The sequence below is a fragment of the Mustela nivalis genome (genome assembly GCF_964662115.1).
Source record: "Mustela nivalis genome assembly, chromosome: X".
In the NCBI taxonomy this organism is placed as follows: Eukaryota; Metazoa; Chordata; class Mammalia; order Carnivora; family Mustelidae; genus Mustela; species Mustela nivalis.
In genome coordinates, this window is record NC_139040.1 from 64,164,206 (window position 1) to 64,174,038 (window position 9,833).

At 38.7% G+C, this 9,833-nt stretch overlaps 1 long non-coding RNA gene across 1 annotated transcript in view; it reads left to right on the forward strand.

The window, feature by feature from the left end:
- The window catches only part of LOC309855605, a 115,644-nt gene extending 106,393 nt beyond the window's left edge, over positions 1 to 9,251 (forward strand). The window contains exon 8 of the long non-coding RNA XR_014306879.1: positions 8,154 to 9,251. This is a non-coding gene — a long non-coding RNA (uncharacterized lncRNA). The remainder of the gene's footprint in view (positions 1 to 8,153) is intronic.
- Positions 9,252 to 9,833: the final 582 nt, after the last annotated feature.

Sequence of the window (9,833 nt, forward strand, 5' to 3'; positions counted from 1 at the left end):
CATAGATAGATTTTATGAAGTTCAGGAAAGTTCTCTCTATCCCTATACTTTGAAACATTTTAATCAGGAACGGATGCTGGGTTTTGTCAAATGCTTTTTCTGCATCAATTGAGAGGACCATGTGGGTCTTCTCTCTTCTCTGATTGATTTGTTCTATCACATTGATTGATTTGCAAATGTTGAACCAACCTTGCAAACCAGGAATGAATCCCACTTGGTAATGGTGGATAATCTTTTTAATGTGTTGTTGGATCCTTTTTACTAGGATCTTGTTGAGAAACTTAGCATCCATATTCATCAGTGATATTGGTCTGAAATTCCCCTTTTTGGTGGGATCTACCTGGTTTGGGGATCAGGGTAATGCTGGCTTCATAGAAAGAGTCTGTAAGTTTTCCTTCTGCTTCAATTTTTTGAAACAGCTTCAGGAGAATAGGTGTTATTTCTTCTTTGAAAGTTTGGTAGGATTCCCCAGGAAATCCATCAGGTCTTGGGCTCTTGTTTTTTGGGAGGTTTTTGATCACTGCTTCAATCTCGTTACTAGATATCATTCTATTCTTGTTGTCAATTTCTTCCTGGTTCAATTTTGGAAGTTTATAGTTTTCCAGGAGTGCATCCATTTCATCTAAGTTGCTTAACTTATTGGCATATAACTGTTGATAATAACTTCTGATGATTTTTTGTTTCCTTGGTGTTAGTTGTGATCTCTCCCTTTTCATTCATAATTTTATTAATTTGGGCCTTCTCTCTTTTCTTTTGGATTACTTTGGCCAATGGTTTATCAATCTTATTGATTCTCTCACGAAGCCAGGTTCTAGTTTCATCGATGCGTTCTGCTGTATTTCTAGTTTTTATCTCATTGATTTCTCCTCTAATCTTGATTATTTCCCTTCTTGCATGTGGAGTTGGCTAATTTGTTGTTGATTCTCTAGTTCTCTCAGGTGTAACAAGAGCTGGTTTATTCTGGATTTTTCGAAGTTTTTGAGGGAGGCTTGGATGGCTATGTATTTCCCCCTTCAGACCGCCTTTGCTGTACCCCATAGGTTTTGGACTGAAGTGTCTTCATTCTCATTGATTTACATGAAATGTTTAAGTTCTTCTTTGATTTCCTGGTTGATCCAAGCATTCTTAAGCAAGGTGGTCTTCAGCTTCCAGGAGTTTGAATTCCTTCCAAACTTTTCCTTGTCATTGAGCTCCAGTTTCAAAACATTTTGACCTGAGAATATTCAGGGGATAATCTCAATCTTTTGGTGTCTCTTGAGCCCTGATTTGTGACCCAGTATGTGGTCTATTCTCGAGAAGTTCCATGTGCACTTGAGAAGAATGAGTATTCTGTTGTTTTAGGGTGGAATGTTCTGTATATATCTATGAGGTCCCTCTGGTCCAATGTGTCATTCAATGCTCTTGTTTCTTTATTGATTTTCTGCTTCGATGATCTGTCTATTTCTGAGAGAGCTGTGTTAAGATATCCTTCTATTAATGTATTCATATCAATATGACTCTTTATCTTGATTAACAGTTTTCTTATGTAATTGGCTGTTCCCATATTGGGGGCATAAATATTTACAATGGTAGATCTTCTTGGTGGAAAGTCCCTTTAAGAATTATGTAGTGTCAGGGCGCCTGGGTGGCTCAGTGGGTTAACCCTCTGCCTTCGGTTCAGGTCATGATCTCAGGGTCCTGGGATCTAGCCCCGTTTCAGGCTCTCTGCTCAGCGGGAGCCTGCTTCCTCCTCTCGGTCTCTGCTTGCCTCTCTGCATACTTGTGATCTCTATCTGTGAAGTAAATAAATAAAATCTTAAAAAAAAAAAGAATTATGTAGTGTCCTTCTGTATCTCTGACTATAGTCTTTAGTTTAAAATCTAATTTATCTGATCTGAGAATCACTACCCCAGCCTTCTTTTGAGGCCCATTGACATGAAAGATGCTTCTCCAATTCTTAACTTTCAGTCTGGGTGTATCCTTAGATTCGAAATGGGTCTCTTGTAGACAACATATGGATGGGTCCTGCTGTTTTATCCAATCTGCAATCCTGTGTCATTTTATGGGTACACTTAGGCCATTCACATTGAGAGCGATTATTGAGAGAAACGTTTTTATTGACATCATGTTACCTGTGAAGTCTTTCTTTCTATAGATTGTCTCCATTAATTCTGTTCAATGATATTCTTAGGATTTTTCCTCTTATAGAACCCCCTTAATATTTCCTGCAGTGTTGACTTGGTGGTCGCATACTCTTTTAAACCTTGCCGGTATTGGAAGCTCTTTATCTCTCCATCCATTTTGAATGTCAGTCTTTCTGGATAAAGTATTCTTGGCTGCATGTTCTTCTCTTTTAGTGCCCTGAATACATCTTGCCAGCCCTTTCTGGCTTGCCAGGTTTCTGTGGACAGGTCTGATATTATTCTGATGGGCTTTCCTCTGTACCTAAGAAAGTTCTTTTTTTGTAGCTGCTTAAAAAAAAGAATTTATTTATTTATTTGACATGCAGAGATCACAACAAGTAGGCAGAGAGGCAGGCAGAGAGAGAGATAGAAGCAGGCTCCGTGTCAAGCAGAGATCCCAATGTGGGGCTCAATCCCAGGACCCTGGGATCATAACCTCAGCCAAAGGCAGAGGCTTTAACCCACTGAGCCACCCAGGTGCCTCTGTCCTAGCTGCTTTCAAGAGCTCCTGTCTACCATTTTGATTCATCATTTTCCCTATCATGTGTCTTGAAGTCTTTCTAGATTCTATGATCTTGGGGGGAGATCGTTCTGCCTCTACTACATGAAAGCTGGTTCCATTCATGAGATTGGGAAAATTTTTCAGGGAGAATTTTTTCAACTATATCTTCTAGTCTTCTTTCTTTCTCCTCCCCCTAAGGGATTCCAATAATTCTGATGTTGGAACTTTTCATGGCATCATTTTTTCCCCTAATTCTGTTTTCATGGCTTCTAAGCTGTTTGTTCCAGGCTTCCTCCTGATCCTTTTTCCTCTATCAGTTTGTCCTCCAGATCACTAATTCTATCTTCTGTCTCAGCTACCCTAGCTTTTAGAGAACTTAGATTAGATTGAAACTCATTGAAAGCATTGTGAACATCATCCCTGGTGTCTTTCACTTCTCCCCTAATCAATTCCATTTGGTCATCCATGGCTTTCTACAACCCAGCTCTTGCCTGAATAACTATTAGCCTGAATTCCCTTTCTGACATATTGTCTATGTCCATATCCATTAGCTCTGTTGTAGAAGGTCCAACCTCTGTATTTTCTTCTGTTGGGCATTCCTCCTCCTGGTCATTTTTTGAGAGATGGTTGAACAGATGTGTAGCTGAATATATAGACTGTGGTGCAGGCAAGGTGCACCCTGGAATGCTTCTGAGCAATCAAGAGTTTCCACCCAAAAGAAAGAGAGAGAAAAAAAAGAGAGACATAGAGAGAGACAGGGAAAAAAGAAAGATAAAGTAAAAGAGAAGGCCCAGCCCAAATGGGCCCCAAGGTAAGATTTATGAAGTATACAAACAAAAACAGACAAATAAAAGACCAACAAAAGTAGATGAGAAGAAAAAATAAATAAATATATAAAAGCAGCAAAAAAAAAAAAAAAAAGAACCCCAAGTATAAGATTTATATACTACCAGGACAAAACCAAATACAGAGAAACACTTGTGGAAGGAAAAGTTGGGAGAGTGGTTATAAATTTTAAGTGTGGGTGAGGAAGGTTATTTTGATTCTTCCTGGATGTATCTTGATATCTTTGTTAAAGGACTCAACTTTCCCAAGATAAAGGGGGATTAAAAACTGGTTCACCTATAGGGGTAGCATTGATTGGGGAAAGGGGATTATCTTGAAGCTTAACTCTATAGGAATATTAAAAAAAATAAACTAAACTAAAATTAAATTAAATTAAAAATATTAAAAAATAGAAAAGCAAAAATAAAGTTCAGGCTAAAAGGTTATTTTGGAATTTTATGTACTGGACATCTCACTGTGATGGTAAATAGGTTAAAAATTATATGTATATTTAAAAATGAACCAGAATAGTGGGAATGAATTAAAAATAAAAGCTGTATCTATGAAGTAGTGGTGGTTTTCTTGGTTTTTGTTTTTTTTGTTGTTGTTGTTGTTTTTGTTGTTGTTTTTGCTTTTTGTTTTTTGGGGGAGAGGCCTGCTGCATGGGTTTTCAGGGAGTCTTGCTGGAATTAAGTCCCCCTGCCACCATCAAGGGGGTGGGCTCTGAGGAAACCGGGTTTTACAGGTTTTTGTTCTCTGGAGGTTTTTTAGTTTTTTTGTTCATTTGTTTTCTCTCCCTTTGGCAACTCTTGATGGTCTTTGGAGGTTTAGAGGAAAGCAAACTACACCCAGACCTCCCTCTCAGAGAGAAGCCTCAGTCTGTTCCCCTCTGGGTGCTCCAGATCACATAAATGTCTCTCTCTGCTGCTGGCAGAGCACGTTCCCAGTCACGGTCTCTGGGGCACAGGAACTCCCACTTGTACCCCAAACCATGATAGCTGCAGCTGTCTGAGCAGCTCCAGACCACCAGAGAGGTCCCAAGCAGTGATTGCACACTGAGTTTTTCCCGCTGGCCTGAGCTGGGAGTGCTCGATTCTCCACGGTCCAAGAGAGCACCAGCTGGAGCCTACAGGACCTCTCTCAGGGGTGGGTGTGGGCCACAACTCAGACTCTGGTAGCACGGCACGTGTGGAGAGTACAAAAGGTTGTGGTTCTGCCAGCTGGTAAGACTCCCTCACCCTCACGGGAGCCACCACTCAGACACCCTCAGGTGCAGCAGTGGCTCAGGGACCAAGACCTGGCTTCTTTGCCACACTCTGGCTCAGAGCCAGGGTGGATGTCCTGGGTCCAGGCACTTAAGCCCCTGTCCCTATCTGCCTTGATTGCCACAATTTCCCCCCACAATACTTTGCTCTTTTTGTGTGCTTTCAACCAGACTCCAAGTTAATGCTGGTCCTCAATCACAGGGCACTCTCATATTGGGGTATTACTTTCCAATGGGTAGCTTCTGGTGGCTCCTTCCACCTTTTGTTTATCTTCTGATATCAGTCCGATGTTCCCACTCAGCTTTACCTGCCCACTGATGTCTTCTGCACCCATAGAGATCTAGAAGTGTATAATTCTAACCTCAGGCTGATTTCATGGGTGATCAGAGCCCTTTGGTAGGTAATCAGTTCACTTTAGGGTACAGGTTGAAACGGTGCCTCCTCCTCTTTCCCCACCATCTTGTTTCCTCCCCATAGTTTAATTTTTTGCTTGATTTTATCTAGTTTTTGTATGAGCACAATACAGATTAAAATGAAATAAAATAAAAAAATAAAACAAAAGATTTTGTGTAGAATTGGTATTAATCTGTCTCAAAATGCTTGATTGAATTCACCAGTGAAGTCTCCTCATCTTGGCATTTTCTTGTAATACAGTTTTTATTTTTTAATTTTGTGTAAATACATTTTATTTGTCAAGAGTAAATGTTAATTTTATTTAGAAATATTTAAGTACAAAACAAGAAAAATTGTATACAACTCAGGGCTGCCAAATGGAAGATATTTAGGGCAATGTGTGATGGCAGGGATTGGCATGGAGCTTCTTTGCATTCTTCCAGCATGTAATTCTCAAAGCACCTTGAATTTTTTTTATTAACCAGGAAACTCCTTGTAGTGAGGATTTAAATTACAAATTCAATTTATTTAGTAGATATAACAATATCCATTTTCTATTTCTCTTTTAGTTAGTTTGGTAAGTCTTGTTTTTTAAAAAAAAACCTGTTTATTTCATGTAAGTTGTGTAATTTATTACTTTGCTCATATTTCTTTATTGTAATTTTAATGTTGATAATGTATATATTATTACTTTTTCTTTCCTGATATTGGAAATTTGTGTCCTCATCCTTTTCTTACTTGACCAATCTAATTAGAAGTACATAAATTTTATTTATCTTCTAACTTAGCACTTAAAGTAACCCAACTTTTGTTTTTACTTATTTTTCTAATGTTTGTTCCACTTTCATTGATTTCTGCTCCTATATTTATTTCCTTCCTTCTACTACTTTGGGTTTAATTTGCTCTTGTTTTCTTAGTTTATTAAGGGGATATCTTGTGCCATTTCATTATAATATAATTAATAAATAGGTGTCTGTCATTTATGATGTAGTCAATTTTTAATCTCTTGCTTTTGTGCTAGATCTCAGGGTAAGTCGGTTTGTGTGTGAGCCCATTAAGAGTGGGATCTTTGTTTCCATTGTTTTTTGAGTCTCCTGGTATCCCCATTGAATTTCAAAACAAGACATTTTGGGACATTGCTTTTTCAGTGCTGGACCCCTTGGTCAGGGTATCTAGTGTGGGGAATAATCCCTTCACTCCTCGAGGGAGTGTTCCATGTTTTGGGGATCCTTTATGCTTATGGGATCACTGAATCCTGGGTGGGATCCTGACTGAGACCATGACGGTAACTTTCCTACTTTTATAAATGTGTCTTTTTTGTCCTTTATTGTAAGAGATTGTTTATTTAGTGTCCAGGTCCTTTTCAGAAGAAAATTATTCCATATGTAGCTGTGAATTTGTTGTTGGGAGGGGTGAGTTTGGGTTCTTTTTACATTGCCATCTTGAGCCCTTTATTAGTATATTGATAATTTGTTTTATTTGATCTTCAATTTTTTTCTCTTCACTATGTTTAGGGTTTTCTTTCAATATTTGAAATTTGTTTATAAATTTGTATCACCTGCTAAATGCATCATCTCTTTCATTTCTGGTTTTGCTTCTATTGACTGATGTTTCTTCTGGTTGTGAGCTACATTTTCATGACTTTGAGCTTGTGTAATAAATTTTAATTTGGTCCTTTACACTTACACTTTTGTGTTTTAGAGTGTCTGGATTTTATTGTTTTCCTTTTAAAAATGTTGAGCTTCTTTCTGGTAGTCCAGTTAATTGTTTCACTTTTGCTTTTATGTTCTGTATAAGTTTAGATTGGCCTTTATTCTGGTGATATTTTAGCTACAATACTAAGGCAGAGTCCTTTTGTGGTCCTTCCCAAATTCTCTGAGTGATTAACAAGGGTTCTGTATTCTTGCTTGTCTTATTTCAAATATCTTCCTTCCCTGTGTGAACTTTGGGAGATGTTTAAATCAGGATTTTCTGTTTTCCATTTACCCAGCCTCTTAGAATCACTCTATGTATGCATTTCTTAATATTTTGCATAAACTCAAGGGTATCTTTATGGAAATTTCTGGAACTCTTTATGCATGGTTCTTTCTGTAATTTTGACCCACCATTTCCAGCAGCCAGATCTCCAAACTCTGATATTTAACTCGGCCAGTGTCCTGTTTGGGATCACTCTTCTTGCTCCAAGGTTCAGAATGCCTGGCCAATTTTAGCATTTATTTCATTTTATTTCCTTTTATTCTTGGATTACAGCCCTGTGCTGCCTATTATCTGATGTCTGAAACCTGGTGTACTATATATTTTCTCAGGTTTTCTATTTATATATGATGGGAGAAAAAATCTGGTTTATATTAATTCATCATGACTGGAGATGGAAATTTTCAATATATTGAAATATATTTCAATATATGAAATATATATTTGAATATATATGAATATGAATATATATGAAATATATATAAAATATATATGAAAATATAGTTTCTCAGGTTTTCTGTTTATGTATGACGGGAGGATAAATCTGGTCCATGTTAATTCATCATGACTGGAGATGGAAAATTTCAATATTATGTTTTTATGATATTGTATTATTATACATAGCTAATTAATTTTTAACACTGTATATTATACCAATATCTGGATATGTATTTTGATTTATTATTTTTTCTTTTATTGTTGAAAATTTAATTTTCAATTTTTAGGAATTAAAAATAAATTTACTTTGAACATTTTAATAAATGTATCCTGGTGTACACATGCAAGAGATTCCTTAAAGCAGTGGTTCTAAAATTGTGATCTCTGGACCCTTGGGGCTCTCCAAGTTCCTTTTATGATATTTTTAGGGTTAGAACTATTTTTATAAATACATCACTATATTATTTACATTTTTATGTTGACATTTACGCTGATGTTTTAAAAGCAATAGTGAGTAAAACTGGTGCTATCTTTGCATGAATTAAAACAGGGTCACCATTAGTCTGTTAAAGGGCATCTTGGCTCTTTCCACAGTTTGGCGGTTGTGGTCATTGCTGCTGTGAACATTGGGATACAGATGGCCCTTCTTTTCACTACATCAGTGTCTTTGGGATAAATACCCAGTACTGCAATTGCTGGAACATAGGGTAGCTCTATTTGTATCAACATGGACAGAATTGGAGGACATTATGCTGAATGAAATTAAGTCAAACAGAGAAAGTCAATTATATGGTTTCACTTAATTGTGGAGCATAAGAAATAACATGTCGTGTCAGGGACCACCTCCGGCCGGGAAAATCCCCGCCATTACAAGATGGCACTTGGCTCACTGCCAGCAAAATATGCTGCAAGTAAACAACAAACGTTCTGGTGAAGCCCGCCTAAAGGAGGACATAGTCATTGACTGTTTCAAATTTAATCAGCATAGTAACAGGACTCTCATTGGCTCTCCCCATTGCTTGGCCCTTACTGGTCACCCTGCCACATATAAGCTAAGGAAGTTGACGAAATAAATGGATGAAGCATTAACACCATACCAGGCTGATTGTCGTTCTTGCGGGCTGAGGGCAACAAATGGTGCTGAGACCCGGGAATTGTTAACAAGTAGTAAACCTTGCAAGGAGAAAAACCGCAGGTAAGCAGGAAAGGAACCACGATCAAAGTGGTGGGAATCTTGTACAAGACTGCAACAAGAAGTGGGGCGGCCATAGAGCCAGGATTTTACAAGACCACAACAAGAAGAGGGGCGGCCATAGAGCCGGGATTTTCTTATTGCTTGTGAAATTAACCTAAGCGGCCAGATGGGTTCTGAATTATCAAAATCTAGATTGGAGGGTTCTTTAAAGGACCTTCTCAAAGCCAACAGTGCACCTCTGAAATCAAAAACTGCCAGAGCATTTCTAGAGTGGAAACCGTTGCACCTTGGTTTTTGGATGAGGGTTTGTTAAATATTCCGCAATGGGACCATTTAGGAGAGGATCTTAAGAAAAGAGATAAAAGCAAACCATTGCTGCCCGGAACATTAGCTATATGGACTCTGGTCAGAGGATGCCTTGGGGGACATAAGCCGAGATGTGAGTCAGCTATTCAGGAGGGAGCTGAGGCCCTTGAGGAAGTTAAAGAGGAACGGTCATTTCGGTCATTTCGTGCTTCAGAAAGAAACAGTTCTAGCGAAAAGGAAGAGGAAATGTCAGGGGAGGAGTTAGAGCAAAAGGTGGGGCAGAAACCTGAGCCCTTACAGTCTTTGCCCACAGCAACCCCTAGTGCCCCACCACCGTATAACACTTGTATGAATAGGGATATATGTGGTTGTCATGCACCTACTACTGAGAGTTGGACAACTAAATGGAAAGAAGCTGGCCTCACCTCAGCTTTCCCAGTTTTAGAGGACCAAAATCACCAACGATACCACCAGCCGCTTGACTTTAAGTTAGTCAAGCAATTGAAGGAAGCAGTTATGCAGTATGGTCCTCAAGCGGCTTTTACTATTTCCTTAGTGGAGTCTATAGCAGGAATGAACTTAATTCCAGAAGACTGGGGGAATCTAGCAAGGGCCGCACTTTCCGGTGGACAATACTTGGTATGGAAGACAGCATGGCAAGAACACTCTCAAGATGTTGCTCGGCACAACGCCGCAGCCGGTAACCTGCAGTGGAATTTAGACATGCTTATGGGCATGGGACCCTATGTGGGCAGGAATGAGCAATTACAGTA